This window comes from Pongo pygmaeus, chromosome 6 (assembly GCF_028885625.2).
Source record: "Pongo pygmaeus isolate AG05252 chromosome 6, NHGRI_mPonPyg2-v2.0_pri, whole genome shotgun sequence".
NCBI lineage: Eukaryota > Metazoa > Chordata > Mammalia > Primates > Hominidae > Pongo > Pongo pygmaeus.
The window spans coordinates 69,911,664-69,931,819 of record NC_072379.2 but is presented as its reverse complement, the minus strand read 5'-3'; the positions used below and the strand labels follow the sequence as shown (position 1 = coordinate 69,931,819).

At 38.6% G+C, this 20,156-nt stretch overlaps 1 protein-coding gene across 2 annotated transcripts in view; it reads right to left on the bottom strand.

Annotated features, from left to right (window-relative positions):
- Positions 1-19,771, bottom strand: part of AGR2 (anterior gradient 2, protein disulphide isomerase family member) — a 43,584-nt gene extending 23,813 nt beyond the window's left edge. The window contains exon 1 of one of the 2 annotated variants that reach the window (XM_063667146.1): positions 19,644-19,771. The gene's annotated coding sequence lies outside the window, so the exon portion shown is untranslated. Of the gene's footprint in view, positions 1-10,964; positions 11,064-19,643 lie in introns of those variants that run through there. The other variant, XM_063667147.1, reaches the window with a different exon arrangement.
- Between the last annotated feature and the right edge of the window lie 385 nt (positions 19,772-20,156).

The following is a 20,156-nucleotide window of genomic DNA, read 5'->3' as shown; positions in this document are numbered from 1 at the left end:
GCCAGCACCAGGCTTTACTCATATTGATTGGTGAGAGGGAGATTGAAGAAGGGAAGTAGGTGAGGTGGGCAGCCAGGGGCAAGCCCGGGCCAAGTCAGGTGGTGACTATAAAGGTGGTGAGCAGCAGATGGGTGCCCAGAGAGAGGCCTGGTTTAGGGTGGGTGAAATGGCAATAGCACCTCATTCTTCTTGTAGAAGTGGAAGAAGGCCTCTATTTCCTGCTTTTATGTATTTGTCCTTGGAATGAGAAATGATAACATTCAGGTTATGTGTGCTCTAGTGTAAACATCTAAGAAGGTAATCTCATGGGATAGAGGGTAAGTCGGCAGATTTCCCAGGATGTACCATCTTCATTCTAAGAAAACTCAGTGTTTAATACTAAGCATGTTTTTAATACATCTAATATACTATCCAGGGGTGTGCGTGTCTGTGTCTGCGTATTTGTGTGCATGTGTATGTGTGTGTGTGTGTGTATATATGTTGTATATGTATATGTACGTATATGTATGTGTCTGTGTGCATATAACCAGGTAGTATCTTTGGTGGTGGTGACTGATTAGTAACGGTGAAGGAAACTTCATTCAACCAAAAGGTAATTGTGACATGCCCACTACTTCCAGGCCCTTTTTTAGAAACAGAAGATTCAGCAGCAAATAAAACAGCAACATTCTTGGGCTCCTGGCATTTACATTCTTGCACAGAGAGGCAGACAATAAACAAAATAAGTTAGTGAAACACATAGTGTGTTCCATAGAAGTAACAAGGATGGAGAAAAATAAAGCAAATAAGGAGGACAAGGAGCGTCGGTAGACGTGTCTGCAATTTTAAATGGAGTGCTAAGGGAAGGGAGACAGCCAGGCAGAGGAAAAAGCAAGGGCAAAAGCCTGCCCTGCGGTTGGAGGAGGCCATTTGGTTGGAATCACATGAGCTGGGGCAGGCGGAGTAGAAGATGCAGCCAGAGAGATGCTGATTTCATTGTGCGGCAGACAGCCTGAAGTGCAATCTCTGTGGAACTGAGAACACCGGGCAGAAACTCTAGTGTCTGTGTAAACTGATTCTTTGGATTAAAGGGTGATGCGGGATTACGGGTGGGTGTCAGAGAGGGCACATTTTGTTCCCAGGGTCAGCCTCAGGAAAGGCAGAGTCCATGAAGCGTTTCTCTGAGGCCAGTTTTACCTACTTCAGCAGGCTCAGCTTGTCCTGATTCCCAGCACCATTCTCTCAGCCTCCTGTGCTCAGCTGTGATGCTTCCAAAGTCACCAGGTAAACTTGTCCCTGTACAGCCAGGACCTGGCTGACACGGATTTAAGGTCATCACTCACTTTGCCTCTTTAAGATGCTTGAAGAGGAACACCCTTTAAGACTCAAAGATAGTTTAACTTGATTCCTTGCACACAGAAAGTTACTTTTGTACTTAACTGTGTGTGTGGCATTGTACTAGGTACCTCAGGGATATACAAAGAGGAGTGAGACATGATACCTGCTCCCAGGGAACTTGATGCGTAAGACAGGGATGGGGAGGAAAGAGACTTTCACAATCAACCATAAAGTTCTGCTAATGATAGCACTTCAGAAACGGTTAACAACCAGTGTAGAAGATATTTTTCAGGAGGGAGAACTTGCAATTTTTAAAACATAAGGATGCCAGCAACTGCAAAAGCTGGTCTTGTGTTTCGGTATGATCCTCAGCGCCCTATTTTAGCCTGGACAGCCTGCAGCACTGTTGGGTGGTGTGAGGCAGCAGGAAGAGCCTGGGCCGGTAGGGCTGTGCCCGGGGTTTGATCCTGCCTGCTGTCTGAGGGACCTTAGGAAGTTTCTTCATCTCTCTGTAGCTCAGTTTTCTCATGGGCAAATGAGGAAGAAAATAGTAGCTACTGCACAGGGTGTTTTAGAAGAACAAGCAAGTTAACATCTGTCATGTACTAAGAATAGTGCTTGGAACACCATAAGGCCTCTGCAAATGTTATATAGTATCCCAAGCAGCAAACCCACTTCTTCTTCCTCTTTTCTAGTCACCAATTCTTGCTAGTTGCTTTATCTTTATTAATAATTGATGCTTGCATGAACAAATAACACAACTTTTTCTTCCATTAGGAGCAATCTGGAGACTTTCAAGAGAGAAATACATGGAGAAATCCTATAAACCCTGGGGGAAAAAAGTTCTTAAATTTTATAATTGTTCAGTGTTACAGGAGTTTCTGGATAGGTGAGCTTTTAAAATTAAACTTTAATGAATGTTACTTAGCAGTCTTTCAATATATTTTTCTTTATAGCAAGTGTTTTAGTAAATAGAAAAATAATTAAAAGCATGAATATATATATATATATAAATTACAAGTAACTTCTGTGCTTTCCAGTTATTTGTAAATTAAAACTTAGAAATTTTTATCTCACCTGCGTCTGTACAGAATTTTTAAAGGGTCTTTCGAAGGTCTTAGAATCTGTAATTCATGACATACAAGGAAGCTAAAAATGCTTGATTTGTTCAGAAGCTATTGTAGGTTTGTCTACTCACACTTCACATCTGTAATCCGAGAATTTACTAAGCTACTTGCTTATGAATAAGCTGACTCACAGCACACCCAATTCATGCTTGAGTTTGTAAAAAAAATAAGTCTTTTGTAGTGGCATAGTTGCTACCAAATAGAACTTGACTCAGAGTTTTTCTAAAGGAACATATGATTGAGGGAGGACAAAATATGAAAAGCAGTTGGCAAAAAATGGGGGAAATATATGATCTATGAGAAGTAAGATGGAGAGAGAGAGAGAGAGAGAGAGTGTGTGTGTGTGTGTGTGTGTGTGTGTGTGTGTGTTTCAAACCATAGTATATGAACATCAAGGGTTCCTAAGGTATTTTTACAGATTCTCTGAAGGATCCTGTGGAGGAAGAGAAAAACTAGGTGGTCCCAAATCTCATTTAGAACAACTCTCACTTTTTGTTTTACACAGTGGACTTCTGAGTGAAAACTTCTTTTGAACAAATTTTTATAGAAGCAAAACATTTGAAAGCCTCTGTTATAGACCAGACTCTTCATTGCTAGCCTGCCTATTTTGCCCATCCCGAAAGGGCCAGTACCTTGCATGATGACTCGCACAAGAGGAATTCAACAAACATGCATTCAGTGAATAAAGAGAGATAGAAAAATGCGCCCCATCCATTTGGTTGCTAAACATAGAGTATGTTTAGGGGAGAAGTAGGAACCAAGATTTCAAACAAGGCAGCTGCAGCTGAAGCATGGAAAGACGTGGATTGCTGCACTAGGGGTTTTACACTTGGTTTGGTCAGTAGTGGGAAGTACTTCTTAAGTAAGCAGGGGCCGGGTGTGGTGGCTCACGCCTGTAATCCCGCACCTTGGGAGGCCGAGGCGGGTGGATCACGAGGTCAGGATATCGAGACCATCCTGGCTAACACGGTGAAACCCCGTCTCTACTAAAAATACAAAAAATTAGCCGGCTGTGGTGGCGGGCACCTGTAGTCCCAGCTACTCGGGAGGCTGAGGCAAGAGAATGGTGAACCTGGGAGGCGGAGCTTGCAGTGAGCCGAGATTGCACCACTGCACTCCAGCCTGGGCAACAGTGCGAGACTCTGTTTAAAAAAAAAAAAAAAAAAAATTACATAAGCAGGAAGAAATTAGCCTGAGGCTGTCTTCATGCTTCAAGTTTCTACATAATAAACTGCAACCTAACTTAGTATGTAAACAAACCGAAACCTAATTTAGGAGTATGTGTTTTGTAACAAATAGCTAGGTTTTAGCCAGTCACAGGTGGCCAACTCATCATACCATGCCCAAATAAGGTAAGTGCCTCATCACACTGTACCCCAGTAAGGCAGATACCTAGCTGTAGCCAATCAGGTGATTTCTCAACTTTCCTTTCACGTTCAGCCTATGGAAGCTTGCTGCTCCCATTGGTGAGCAGAGCTCTCTGAACCTCTTCTGGGTCTGAGTGTTACCCAGTTTCTAAATTGTTCTTCACTCAAACTCTATTAAATTTAATTTGCCTAAAGTTTTTAACATACCTTTTTTTAATTTTTAAAGTTTTTAAATTTTTAGATAAAAATGTGTTGAGATGTAATTCACATACAATTTACCCATTCCACGTGAATAATAAGGTGTTTTTATTATACTCACATGTACATGCAAGCAACATCACAGTCTACTTTAGAATATTTTTATCACCTCAAAAAGAAACCTTGTTTCTTTTAGCTGTTCTCTCCTATTTCCCTACCCTCCTCCTCCAGACTTAAGCAACCAGTAGCCTACTTTGTCTCTAGATTTTCCTGTACTGGACGTTTCATATAAATAGTCACATGTAGACTTAGCACAATATCTTTAAGGTTCTTTTACTTAGCATAGCGTCATCATGTTGTAGCATAACTCAGTACTTCATTCCTTTTTATGACTATCATAATTAAAACATTTAGATGCTGATTTTTAAAAAATGTCGACTTTTATTTTATAAACAGGGGGCACATGTGCAGGTTTATTATATGGGAATATTGTGTGATGCTGAGGTTGGGGATATGGATCCTGGCACTCAGGTAGTATGCATAGTACCAATAGGTAAGTTTTCAACCCATGCCCTCTTCCCTCCCTCCCCATTCTTGTAGTTCACAATGTCTATTGTTACCATCTTTATGTCTGTGTGTGCTCAATGTTTAAAGGGTATTTAGGTGAGAATGTGTGGTATTTAGTTTTCTGTTCCTGAGTTAATTAGCTTAGGATGATGGCCTCCAACTGCATCCATATTGCTGCAAAGGACATGATTTTATTCTTTTTTATGGCTGTGTAGTATTCCATGGTGTATATGAATTACATTTTCTTTATCCATTCCACCATTGATGGGCACTTGGGGTCAGTTCCATGGCTTTGCTATTATGAACAGTGCAGCAATGAACATACAAATGAATGTTCGTTTTAGGTAGAAGGATTTATTTTCCTTTGGGTATATACTCAGTAATGAGACTGCTGTGTGGAATGGTAGCTCTGTTTTAAGTTTTTTGAGAAATCTCCAGACTGCTTTCCACAGTGGTTGGACTAATTTACATTTCCACTAGCAGTATATAAGTGTTTCCATTTCTTTGCAGCCTCACCAGCATATGTTGTTTTTTGACTTTTTAGTAAGAGCCTTTCTGATTGGTGTGAGATGTATCTCATTGTGGTTTTGATTTGCATTTCTCTGATGATTAGTGATGCTGAGCATTTTTTCATGTTTGTTGGCCACTTATGTGTCTTCTTTTGAGAAGTGTCTGTTCACTTCCTTTGCCTATTTTTTAATGAGATTATTATTTTTTTGCTTGCCAATTTGCTTAAGTTCCCTATAGATTCTGGATATTAGACCTTTGTTGGATGCATAGTTGGTGAAAGTTCTCTCATTCTGTATGTTGTCTCTTTACTCTGTTAATAGATTTTTTTGCTGTGCAGAAGCTCTTTAGTGTAATTAGGTCCCACTTTTCTATTGTTTTTGATGCAATTGCATTTTGGTATGTAGCCAAAAATTATTTGGTCAGTCATTGGCTAAGAGAAAAAAAAATTCTTTGCCAAGGTTAATGTCAAAAAGAATATTTCCTAGGTTGTCTTCTAAGATTTTTATACTTTTAGGTGTTACATTTAAATTTTTGTTTCATTTTGAGATAATTTTTATATATGGTGAAAGGTAGGGTCCAGCTTCAATATTTTGCATATGGCTAGCCAACATACTAATGCTTCTCAAGGAGACTCATATGATTCAGGCTGGGCTTTCAATTAAAAGTATTTTATGTTGTTTTGAATAGGGAGAAAAAGTGGTATAGAAGACTATTTGGAATTTTAGTTGATATTTTAGACTAAATTGGGTTGTGCCAGTGGGAATAAATATGAGGAACAGAGGAAGTAGAAGAGACTGAATTGGCAACTGGTTTGGTGTAAAAATGGAAGAGATGTATTTTACTTTGAGATTTTTTTCTTTCTTCTTTCTTTCCCTCTTTCCCTCCCCCCCTCCTTCTATCCCTCCCGCTCTCCCTCTCTCTCTCCTTTCATTCTTCCTTTCCTTTCATTTCCTTTCCTTTCCTTTCTCCCTTCTCTTCTCTTCCCTTCCCTTCTTTCCTTCTTTCTTTCCCTCCTCCCCACTCCCTCCTCCTCCTCCTCCTCTTCTTCTTCTTCATCTTCATCTTTACAGTTGAGGAAAAAAACTTCAAGATTTTTAACCTAAAAGATTTCTAGTGATGGGGTAAAAGAGAATAAATGTGGGATGGACTTATTATATCTAAAGAGCAGTGGATGATGAAGAATAAAAACAGGCCATGAGAAATGGCAAGAAGGAGACCTTTGATTTAATATTTGGAGCAAACAGTTTATTTTTAATCTGAACTTCCCTAGTATTTACTGTCTGCCACTCAAAACTCAGACTCAGAAGTGAGGCCCTACAAGTTACCTGGATTTTGGTAAATGAATTTCGGTGTTATTTCCTATGCTTAGGTCTTCATTTAGGTCCCTTTGCCCAAGTTTCACCTGCTGTGGTCCTTCTGAAATAGGGCCGCATCCTTATTCTTCCAGAACCTTCCTAAAACTAGCATTCAGTAACTGGAACTCTGCTATCTGCTCTCAGAATTCCCTCATGCTGTCTGTTGGAATATCTGAATGTTGCCTGCTTTTGGGTATTTCCATGCTCTGTTTTTCTTGTTAGGGCTCCCTGGCTCTCCAAGTTGAATCTCTCCTCTGGAATTGTTTGTCTGAAATTAACTGCCACTTCTAGATGATGTTTTCTCCTTGACTGATTGAATTTTCTACGAAAATTAGCATCAGAGTCTGAACATTCAATGCTGCCTGGCTCTCGGAGGTCTCTTTCCAGGGTCCTTAGTCCCTCACTTTATGCCCCACCTGCTGAATTGGACTGGATCATTCCTCACTGGATCAAAGGCACCAATTGCTTTCCTGCCTCAACTCTTTGTAGATCTCATTGCTCTGTTCTAAAGGGTCATTCTACTTTCTTCTTAGAACAACTGGCCATTTTGGCTTTGTTTTGTTTTGGTATGGGGTCTCGTTCTGTCACCCAGTCTCAAGTGCAGTGGCATGGAGTGCAGTGGTGTGACCTTGGCTCACAGCAACCTCCACACCCTGGGCTCAAGTGATCCTCCTACCTCAGCCTCCTGAGTAGCTGGGACTATAGGCGTGTGCCACCAAGCCTGGCTATATTTTTGTATTTTTAGTAGAGATGGGTTCTCACCATGTTGCCTAGGCTACCACTGGCTATTTTTGCCACCATTTCAGAAAAGCTTCCATAGCCATTGTATCCAAGAAAGTAGGCTTCCCTTGCCATCATCTATCATTTTCCCCATTTCTTTCCTTCATAGATATTTCACAGATACTTCAATATCTGCAAGTATTTTTTAAATCTGTTCACCTGTGTCTTCATTGTTTCCCCCACTATATTGTACGCTCTATGTCACTGTTGTTGCACTTCCAGTGCTAAGCATAGTATGTGTTCCAAAAGTATTTGCTAACGGAATATGTGTGCCCTTTTATATGATGTGAAAGTAGGTGATTGGGAGCAAAAGCCAGTTTTTAGGGCTTTAAGATGTGATTGGGTGGAGAGTAATATGTGGAAAACTAATACCAATAACTCAAGAAATGGGTGGCAAGAGAGGCTGATACTTTGAGGGAGTAGCAGGGTGTATAAAGGTTTATTTTAGAGTAGAGGCCATCTGAGCTTGTTAGAGATAACAAGGAAAGGATTTCCAAGGACTGCAAGAATTGAAGAGACACAATGATCCATGGTGAAGCAGTGAAAAAACTTAGGAGGAAAGGTTTTCCTTGACAATCTGTAAGTAGAACATCTTTTCTTTAGCAGCAGGTAAAAATTTGGAGGACAGCAGGAGGGAAGCTGATGGGGTTCAGTATGGTTGTTTTTCATCACCCATGTAGTTGGGAGGTGGTTTTGTCTACTTAAGCAAAGTTGGGTATTGCAGAAGGAAAAGACTTGAAACAGTAGCTGAGATCAGAGAGCCTGACTTCAGACAGCCAGGGTTTATGACCTTTCTTCAGAAAAATCAATTGCTTTTCAATTACAGAAATTATACAGTAGAGATTGTGGAGTTACCATTCACTTAGGGACTTTTCCATTTGTCTTCTTTTTTTATTTTGCAGCTTCATATTAGTGTGAGATAAGTTGACAGCATATTTTATGGGTCATTTAGCAGATATTTGGGATAAGGGGAAAATGACATTAGAGAGAGGAGAGTTCCTGTTATATTAAATAATACAGTAATTTTTTTTTTATTGCATGGCATGGGGTGATATTCTATTTGAGCCTCTTTTTTTCCTGCTAGAATTAAATTTTCTTTGCATGGTTAGTTATACTTAGGGGATAAAATTTTTTTTTAAAGCTGAAAGTGTTATTCAACTTGATGACTTCTCACTTGACTAAAAGAGTGAGAATAACATTGGTCGCTAAATTTGATAAATTGTGTATGCCTTGGGGCCTCAGCCTCTCCATTTTAAAAAAGTGTATGATAGTAATGAACTACATTGGGTTGCTAGGAGGAAAATAAACAATGATATTGTAAAGGGCTGGCTAAATATTAAATGCTATACAAATACCTTTGGTGCTGCTATCCAGGAAGGACTCATGACCTTTTAGATAAAGTTTATTAAATTTCCGAGGGAAGAACATGAATGAACAACAAAGCAGGCATTGCTATTGGAAATTAGTCCCCTGGTATATTACTGATAAGCAAGACTGGTTTTCAGTTATACTTTCCTGTTGAGGAAATGCAAACACTTTAGTACATGATCTTACAAATAGTCTTAGTCTCATGAAGCAGGGGGCCATTTTTACAAAGAAAGGAAGCTTGATCAAAGAATATGTGACTTGATAAGGATCAGCAAGATGGCAGATGAGAGGGGAAATTTACATTAACATCTGGTTCTGTGGGTAATGAGTCACATGCTCCATGATTCCAGCAGGCTTGCACCAAGAACAATTCCTGGTACCTAGTAGGTGTTCAATAAATGTTCGTTGCTTCAGTGAATATTATTTTTAAAATGTCCCATTGTCTAATCGCCAGTCTGCTAATCAGTGTGAAATACATTCTGCTTTCCTCTGCAACAATAGATTTGTTCATGACTCTGGGTTTCATGTGGGTTTTAGGATTAGGATTGTAATTTTGAGGTTATATCCCATCCCCCAAATAAATAAGAAGTGAGCTAAGTGGACAGTCAGTCTCTTTCCTGAGTGTTACGTGTTACTGTTTGCAGCATACTTTTATATTCGTTTTCTCTGCCAACCCTACTAGGGCAGAAAAAATGAAGTCTCTACCCTAGTAGGGTAGTCTCTATTTAACTAGTCTCTATTTAACTTTGCTTAACCAAGCATGAAAGGTAGGTATTAGTTCCATTTTTCTGAAGAGTAAACGGAAATTTCAAGAGATTATTTTCCTGCCTAATGTGTTACAATTAGTACTTTGCAGAAACAGGGCTAGAAATGAGATCTCCTAGTTCATAGCCCCATGTTTTTTTCTTTCCTAAAACAAGAAACAAAACAAAACAAATGAATACATAAATAAAACTTGAGGATCAGTCCTTTAATAAAACTATAAATTACAGTAACAAGAACCTGTGTTAAATAAGAATAAAATGCCTAGAAGTCTAGTATTATTATTTTTATGGAATATTATATTAGCTAGAGTAATAGAAATAGCAAACACTATTGCCAGATACTCTCATAAGTGCTTAATTTAGTGCTCATAACAATTCTTTGATGTAAGTACAACGAATATTGCTATCAAATCTATTTTATCATTGAGTTTGAGCAGCAAAATTGGAAAATGACAATATCATACTATCCAAATCAATTTGTTTCCTCATTTTAAGACAGCAAGTAGTAGGAATTTAAATAGCAAGATATTTATTCCAATCCATTTAGTTCCTAAATTTAGACAGTAAGGATACTTATTATATTTGCTTTATATAAGAGGAAATTGAGGCCAATGGAAGTGAAGTAACTTGCCAAAGGCCACACACAGAGCTTCGATCCAGGCAGTCCAGCTCTAGAATAAGTTCTGATTTACTAGACTATTCTGTCCTTTATCAGTTCCCTCAATAATGTACCAGAAAGCTCAGGGCCTTAAGTTTTGAGGAGAAAGAAAAAAATAGTAAAAACAAGGGATTATTACAATATAGTCAGGAAATGAGAAGGGAGGACAGCTCTAATGATGTGGGTAGGTGAATTTGGACCAGATGACATTCACTTACCTATGGTTTTACTTCAAAACCTGGGAATCAACAGATGCATTTTCTCTAAGATATCTGCTGCTCACCACATTACATTCACTTACCTATGGTTTTACTTTAAAACCTGGGAATCAACAGATGCATTTTCTCTAAAATATCTGCTGCTCAGAAACCCTATTTATTTTAATGTTTTTAGAAAAGTGATTAACCCAGCTGAAATCAGTATTAGCTACTTTACCTTCCTTCTAGGTGTGTGTCTGAAATTCCAGCTCTGGGGTACATGCTGAACAGGTTCTGCTTCATTCAGCAAGTTATACCAGAGAAAACAATTTATTAGTGCTGTTTCCTAAGTGATACTTGCTGGGCAGTATTTCTAAGAGATGTTCTCTAGAAAAATGGTTCTCTGGTCAAATAAGCTGGAAATCACTGTATTATACAGTGAGGATCTCATGGAGGATTGCACATTGGCATATTAAAGGTTTTATGAAGTTTTGCAGGAAAGAAGTCATTTAACTTTGCTTAACCAAGCATTTATTCAGCCTATTTAATAAAACATTTTTTAAGGAGTTTCATTGTTGTAATTATTTGTAAAACATCTATTAACATTCATGGAACAAGCTTCAAGAAATCTTGAATTAATGTAAAAAAGTCTCATTAAAATAGATATTTTACAGACTCAGACCACAGCTTAGTTGACATGTACAGTCAACTTACTTGATAATGTACAGTCTATTCAGAGAAAAATACAGTACTTACCCTCTTTAATATCAATAATGCTCCCATGTGCACAATTTCTTTTATCTACATTATATTATTTGACTCTTAAAGCCACTACTTGAGAAGGTAGGGCAGATATTATTCCAGTTAATGTAAGAAAAAATGAGGCTGAAATGGGTAGCATCATCAGCTACTCAGACACTCAGAGAGATGGTGGTTGATGACAAGACACTGCTTCACAAATGTATCAAACCGTCTTATCTCTTGTGATCTTGCTTGGCTGGGGGGACTTGTGTTTAGAGTTGTACTTTTCATAATGGTTGCTGGTTCATGTTGATCTAGCAACATCCTCTTTGGTGATTCCCATTAACGGTCATTGGAAAACATCTTATGTAACATCTGGCTGCGGTGGAAAGAGAAGTTTATGGTCATAGAAAAATACAAAAATAAATATTCTATGAGAAAAGATTAGTATGAATTTGTGTTCCAGAGAATTGAAATAACTAAAAAATACAGTATGAAAAGAATTATAAAGATTGGTTATTATGGAGTTGTGTTAACTTTCACAAAAATTACTGGACATTGAATAATAGCCCACAAGTCGACAAGAATTATAATTACAATGTTTTTCAAGCAAGTAGGTGTAGGGGTTTGTATCTAACATTTTTTCAATAGAATTATAGGATTTTACATTTGAGAATGGTTTTACAGATCAGTTAATCCAGATCCCTTATTTTACAAATAAGGAAATAGGCCAAGATGAGTTAAGGGCTCTACCAAATACTTAGTGCTTTAGTGCAAAACTGGACAAGATCCCAAATCATCTCTTCAAGAAAAGACTGCCTGGAAATTTGGGAGCAAGATGGCCAACTAGAAGCCTCCAGTGATTGTCTTCCCCGCAGGAATGCCAAACTGAACAACTATCCATACAAAAAAGCAACTTCATAACAACTAAAAATAAGATGAGTGATCACAGTGCTTGGTTTTTACATCATATCAAGGAAAGAAGCACTGAAAGGGGTAGGAGACAGCCTTGAATCACTGACATCACCCTTCCCCATTCCCTGACAGCAGCCATGTGGCACAGAGAATCTGTGTGCTTGTAGGGGGAGGGAGAATGCAGTGATTATGGGACTCTGCATTGGAACTCAGTGCTACCCTGTCACAGTGAAAAGCAACACAGGACAGAACTCACTTGGCACCCACAGAAGGAGCATTTAGATCAGCCTGAGCCAGAGGCAAATCATCCATCACAGCAGTTAGAACCTGAGTTCTAGCAAGTCCTGCCGCTGTGGACTATATTGCTCTGGGGTCTTGAATAAACTTGAAAGGAATTCTAGGCCATAAGGACTACAATTCCTGTGGTGGAGTGGACTTGGGTACATGTGACCTAGTGAGACACCAGCTAGGGTGGCCAAGGGAGTGCTTCTACTACCTCTCCCCCAACCCCAGCAGTGCAGCTCATAGCTCCAGGAGAGACTCCTTCCCTCTTTAGAAGAAGAGAGGGGAGAGTAAAGAGGACTTTGTCTTGCAACTTGGATACTTGTTCAGCCACAGTAGATAGGGCACCATAGTCCTGAGGCCCCCATTCCAGGCTCTAGCTCCAAGATGACATTTCTAAATATACCGTGGCCCAGAAGGGAACGCACTGCTTTGAAAGGAAGGACCCAGTCCTGGGAGGATTCATCATCTGCTGACTAAAGAGCCCTTGGGCCCTGAATATTCAGCAGTGATAGCCGGGAAATACTTGCTGTGGCCTTGGGTAAGACTCAGAGCCATGCTAGCCTCAGGTGTGACCCAGTATATTCTCAGCTGTGGTGGCTTATGGGGACGAACTCCTTCTGCTTGAGAAAAAAAGAGGGAAGAGTAAAGGGAACTTTGTCTTGCAGTGTGAGTGTCAGCCCAGCCACAGTGGGGTAGAGCAACAAGAGGGCTCCTGGAGTACCCAGTTTCAGGCCTTAGCACCTAGACAGCATTTCTGGACCTGCCCTGGGTGAGAGAGGAGCCCACTGCCCTGAAGGGGCAGATTCAGGATTGGCAGCATTCACCGTAAGCTGACTGAAGAGCCCTTGGGCCTTGAGTGAATATTGGCAGTAGCCAGGCAGTACTCACAGTGGGCCTGGGGCACTGAGGACCATACGAAGAGATTCTTCCACTTGAGGAAAGGGGAGGGAAGAGTGAGAAGAACTTTTCCTTGAGGCTTGGATGGCAGCTCAGTTGCAGTAGAATAGAGCATCATATAGATCCCTAAGATTCTCTACTGCAGGCCCTGGCTCCTGGATGGCATCTCTGGACCTGCCCAGGGCCAAGATGAACTTTCCGCCCTGAAAGGAAGGACACAAGCCTGGCTGGATTTGCAACCTACTGATAATAGACCCCTTGGGCCTTGGGTGAACATAGGTGGTAGCTAGGCAGTGTTCGCTCTGGGCCCAGTGCTGTACTGGCTTCAGGCCTGACCCAGAAAAGTTGTAGTGGTGTTGGACACAGGGGTGCTCTTTCAATACTCCTCCAGCTCCAGGTAGCTCATCACAGAGAGAGACTCTGTTTGCTTGTGGGAAGGTAAGGAATGAGAGCAAGAGTCTCTGCCTGGTAATCCAAGGAATTCTTCTGGATCTTACTCAAGACAACCAAGGTGGTACCTCTATGAGTCTGCAAAAGCAACAGTGATACTGGGCTTGGGGTTTCCCCTAAAGTAGATATGGCTGCAGTGAAGAAAGACTAGATCATAACACCCAAGTCCCTTTGAATACCCAGAAAGCCTTCCTAAGAAGGATGGATACAAATAAGCCCAGACTGTGAAGACTATGATAAATACCTGACTCTTCAATGCTCAGACACAGACAAACACCCACCTGCATCAAGATCATCCAGGAAAACACGACCTTACTAAACAAATAAGGCACCAGTGACATATCCCAGAGATACAGAATTATATGACCTTTTAGATAGAGAATTCAAAATAGCTGTTTTGAGGAAGCTCAACAAAATCCAAGATAACATGGAGAAGGAAGTAAGAATCCCATCAGACACGTTTAACAAAGAGATTGAAATAGTTAAAAAGAATCAAACAGAAATTCTGGAGCTGAAAAATGCAGTTGACATACTGAATAATGCATCAGTCTCTTAATAGCAGAATTTATCAAACAGCAGAAATAATTAGTGAGCTCAAAAACAGGCTATTTGAAAATACACAATCAGAGGAGACAAGAAAAAAAGGAAAAACAATGAAGCATGCCTAAAAGATCTAGAAAATAGCTCAAAAGGGCAAATCTAAGAGTTATTGGCCTTAAGGAGGAGGCAGAGAGAGATCAGTGTAGAAAGTTTATTCAAAGGGATAATAATAACTTTCCCAACCTAGAGAAAGATATCAATATCCAAGTACAAGAAGGTTATAGAACAGTATGCAGATTTAAGCCAAATAAGACTACCTCAGGACATTTAATAATGAAACATCTAAAAGCCAAGGATAAAAAAGGATCCTAAAACCAACAAGACCAAGGAAACAAATAACATACAAATGAGCTTCAGTAAGTCTGGCAGCAGACTTCTCAGTGCAAACTTGATAGGCCAGGAGATAATGGTATGACATATTTAGAGTGCTGAAGGAAAAAAAATTATCCTAGAATAGTGTATCCACGGAAAATGTCTTTCATATCTAAAGGAGAGATGCTTCCTCAGACAAACAAAACCTGAGGGATTCCATCAACACTAGATCTGTCTTACAAGAAATGTTAAAGGGAGTTCTCCAGTCTGAAAGAAAAGAATGTTAATGAGCAATAAGAAATCATCTGAAGTTACAAAACTCACTGGTGCTAGTAAGTCCACAGGAAAACAGAATATTTGTGTCAAAAAACAACATATGAGTGTAAACTATTCATATGTTGAGTGGAAAGACTACAAGATAAACCTACAAAAATAATAACTACAGTAACTCTTCAAAACATGGTATAATAAGATATAAGTAGAAAGAACAAAAAGTTAAAAAGAAAAGGGATGAAGTTAAATAGAGTTTTTATTGGTTTTCTTTTTCTTGTTAGTTTTTTTTAAAGGCAATTAGTGTTAAGTTGTAATCAGTTTAAAATAATGATTTATAAGATATTATTTGCATGCCTTATGGTAACCTCAAATCAAAAAAACTACAACAGATACAAAACAAATAAAAAACAAGGAATTAAAAAATACCACCAGAGAAAATCACCTTTACTAACAGCAAGATGCAAGAAAAGGGAAAAAGGAAAAGAAGACAACAAAACAACCAGAAAACAAACAAAACAACAGGAGTTAGTCCTTACTTACCAATAATAACATTGTAAATGGACTAAACTCTCCAATCAAAAGACATAGAGTGGCTGAATGGATAAAGAAAAAAAAGACCCAACAATCTGTTGCCTACAAAGAACACATATAGACACCTATAAAGACACATATAGACCAAAAATAAAGGGATGGAAAAAGATATCTATGCAAATGGAAACCAAAAAGAGCAGGAGTAGCTACACTTATATTAGACAAAATAGATTTTGAGACAAAAAAACTATGGAAAGAGACAAAGAAGGTCATTATGTAATGATAAAGGAGTAAATTTAGCAAGAGGATATAACAATAGTAAATATATATGCACCCAACACTGGAGCACCCAGATATATAAAGCAAATATTATTAGAGCTAAAGAGAGAGATCAACCTCAATATAATAATAGCTGCAGACTTCAACACCCCACTTTCAGCACTGGAAAGATCATCCAGACAAAAACAACAAAAAAAATCAGACTTAATCTTTACTATAGAACAATGTATCTAATTGATATTTCTAGAACATTTCATCCAATGGCTACAGAATACACATTTTCTTCTCAGCACATGGATTATTATCAAAGATAGACTGTATGTTAGGCTACAACAAAACAAGGCTTAAAAAATTCAAATTATTGACATCATATCAAGCATCTTCTTTGACCACAATGGAATAAAACTGTAAATCAACAACAGGAGGAATTTTGGAAACTATACAAACACATGGAAATTAAATAATATGCTCTTGAATGACCAGTGGGTCAATGAAGATATTAAGAAGGAAATTAAAAAATTTCTTGACACAAATGTAAATGGAAACATAACATATCAGAACCTATGGGATACAGTGAAAGCAGTACTAAGAGGAAAGTTTATAGCAATAAGTGTCTATTTCAAATAAGTAGAAAAACTTCAAATAAGCAACCTAACATTGCAACTTAAAGAACTAGAAAAGCAAGAGCAAACCAAACTCAAAATTAGAAGAAGAAATAATAAAGATCAGAACAGAAATAAATGAAATTGAAATGAAAAATATACAAAAGATTAATGAAACAAAAATTGGTTTTTGAAAAGATAAAATTGACAAACCCTTAGCCCAACTAACTAACAAAAACAGGGATCGCTCAAATAAATCAGAGATGAAAATGGAGACATTACAATTGATACCACAGAAGTTCAAAGGATCATTAGAGGCTACTATGAGCAACTACATGTCCATGAATTGGAAAACCTAGAAGAAATGGTTAAATTCCTAGACACATATAAACTACCAAGATTGAACTATTAAGAAATTAAAACCCGGCCGGGCACGGTGGCTCAAGCCTGTAATCCGAGCACTTTTGGAGGCTGAGGCGGGCGGATCACGAGGTCAGGAGATCAAGACCATCGTGGCTAACACAGTGAAACCCCGTCTCTACCAAAAATCCAAAAAAAAAATTAGCTGGACGTGGTGGCAGGCGCCTGTAGTCCCAGCTACTCGGGAGGCTGAGGCAGGAGAATGGCGTGAACCCGGGAGGCGGAGCTTGCAGTGAGCCGAGATTGCACCACTGCACTCCAGCCTGGGCGACAAAGTGAGATTCCGTCTCAAAAAGAAAAAAAAAAAAGAAAAAAAGAAATTAAAACCCAAACAGACCAATAACATGTAATGAGAGCAAGGCCGTATAAAGTCTCCCAGTAAGGAAAAACCCAGGACCCAATGGCTTCACTGCTGAATTTTATCAAACATTTAAAGAGAAACTAACACCAATCTTAATCGAGCTGTTCTGAAAAACAGGGAAGAAATACTTCCAAACTTATTTTTCTGAGGCTGATATTACCCTGATACCAAAACCAAAAAAAGACACGTCAAAAAAAGGAAAGGACAGGCCAATATCTCTGATCAATATTGATGCAAAAATCCTCAACGAAATATAAGAATACTGAATTCAACAACACATTAAAAAGATCATTCATCTTGATCCAGTGGGCTTTATTCCAGGGATGTGAGAATGGCTCAACATATACAAATCAATCAATGTGATACATTATATCAACAGCATGAAGGACAAATATCATATAATAATTTAGACTGATGTTGAAAAAGCATTTTATAAGATCCAACATTCCTTAATGATAAAAACCCTGCAAAAACTGGGCATAGAAGGTACATACCTCAACACAATAAAAGTCATATTCAACAGACCCACAGCTAGTATCATACTGAAAGGGGAAAACCTGAAATTTCCTCTGAGATCTGGAACATAACAAGGATGCCCACTGTCATGTTAGCACTGTTATTCAACATAGTACTGGAAGTCCTAGCTAGAGCAATCAGATGGGAGGAAGAAAGGGAATCCAAAAAGGACAGGGAGAAGTCCAGTTATCTTTGTTTGCAGCTATTATATTTGAAAAAACCTAAAGAATCCACCAAAAAGCTATTAGAACTTATGAACAAATTCAGTAAATTTGCAGGATACTAAAATCAACATGCAAAAATCAGTAGCATTTCTCTCTCTCTCTCTTTTTTTTTGAGACAGGGTCTCACTCTGTTGCCCAGGCTGGAGTTCACTGGCATGATCTTGGCTCACTGCAACCTCCGCTTCCGCCTCCCAGGCTCAAGTGATCCTCTCACCTCAGCCTCCCAAGTAGCTGGGACAACAAATGTGCACCATCACTCCTGGCTAAGAGTGTGTGTGTGTTTTGTAGAGACAGGGTTTTGTCAGGACAGATCTTTCAAGTTGTCCAGGCTGGTCTTGAACTCCTGAGCTCAAGTGATCCGCTTGCCTCAGCCTCCCAAAGTGTTGGGATTATAGGCATGAGCCACTGTGCCTGACCCAGTAGCATTTCTACATACTAATAGTGAAAACTCTGAAAAAGAAATCACGAAAGTAATTCCATTTACAATAACTATAAATAAAATGCATGGGAGTAAATTTACCCAAAGAAGTGAAAGATCTCTATAATAAAAATTATAAAACATTGATGTAAGAAATTGAAGAGGATATAAAAGAAATGGAAAGATACTCCATGTTCATGCACCAAAAGAATCAGTACTGTTAAAATGTTCATACTACCCAGAGCAATCTATAGATTCAATGCAATCTCTATCAAAATACCAATGATATTTTTCACATAAATACAACAAACAATCATAAAATTTATATGAAACCACAAAAGACCAGAAGAGCCAAAGCTATCCTGAGCAAAGAGAACAAAACTGGAGGAACAACATTACCTGACTTCAAGTTATACTACAGAGCTATAGTAACCAAAATGGCATGGTACTGGCATAAAAACAGACACATAGACCAATGGAACAGAAAAGAGAACCCAGAAACAAATCCAGACATCTGCAGTGAACTCATTTTCAACCAAAGTGCCAAGAACTTCCAATGGGGAAAGGACAATCTCTTCAATAAATGGTGCTGGAAAAACTGGATATCCTTATGCAGAAAAATGAAACTAGGGCCCCTATCTCTCACCGTATACAAAAGTAAAATGAAAATGGATTAAAGACATAAATCTAGACCTGAAATTATGAAACTACCAAATGAGAACATTGGGGAAACGCTCCAGGATATTGGTCTGGGCAAAGATTTTTTGTGTAAGACCTCAAAAGCGTAGGCAGCAAAAGTAAAAATAGACAAATGAAATCACAGCAAGCAAAAATGCTTCTGCACTGCAAAGAAAACAATCAACCAAGCAAAGAGACAGCCCATAGAGTGGGAGAAAATATTTGTGAACTATCCATTTGATAAGATATTGATAAACAGCATATTTAAGAAGCTCAAACAACTCTATAGGAAAAAAAAATCTAATAACCTGCCTTAAAAATGGGCAAAAGATCTGGATAAACATTTCTCAAAAAAAGACATACAAGTGGCAAACAGGTATATGAAAAGGTGCTCAATATCATTGATCATTGGAGAAATGCAAAACAAAACTACAATGAGATATCATCTCACCCCAGTTAAAATGGCTTTTTTCCCCCTTAAAAGACAGGCAATAACAAATGCTGGCAGGGATGTCGAGAAAAGGGAACCCTCGTACACTGTTAGTGGGAATGTAAATTATTACAACCACTATAGAGAACAGTTTGGAGATTCCTCAAACAACTAAGAATAGAGCTACCATAGGATCCACCAATCCCATTACTAGGTATATAAATATATGCACCTACTATGCACATACCCCATAAATATGTGTGCCTATTATGTACCCATAAAAATAAAAAAAATAAAATGCTGTGTATTATAGTGAAAGACAGTAGGCAAATTCCCAGGTTCAGATCTGATTGCTTTTGACATGCAAATAAGTCTCCAGAACATGAATAGAAACCTAGCCTCTGTACCAGAATCTGACTGTAAAGACTTGGACTTTCAATTGTCCTCTTACATCTTGGAACATTTAATTACCTGCTATCCTGAAATTTGTAGAATTCCCATACCTGATTATCTCTTGCTTTGAGAAGCTTGACTCAACATCAGTGTAATTTGACATCTTGTTCTCCTAATTCATCGTGGCTGAAAAGATTTTTCTCTTGTTCTGTCTTCATTGAGTTTTCATAGATTCGTTCCACTCTCGTGGCTTAATGACTTTGGGTTGTCTGTTGGCCTTGTGAATCTAATTCCTATTAGCAATGTTTCTCTCTCTTGAACTCAATTTCTTCTGGCATTTCCTCCTAATGAGAACACTGAAGTAATAAATTCTCTCAATAAAATTCTCTATACAGTCACCGTCTGAGTAAGTGGAGCCAGACTACTTATGCAGGTGAGCCAGGTATAAGCATACCTTCTGGCCCAGACACTTGTAAATGAGACAGTATCTGCCTTGCAGAGCTTGTTTTAAGAATTAATAATAATTTTTACAAGATGTCTGGTATGTAACAGGTACCCAATAAATGGAAGATATCAGTATTAACATTAGGTACAGGGCTATCTCTTTGAAAAGCAATTACATT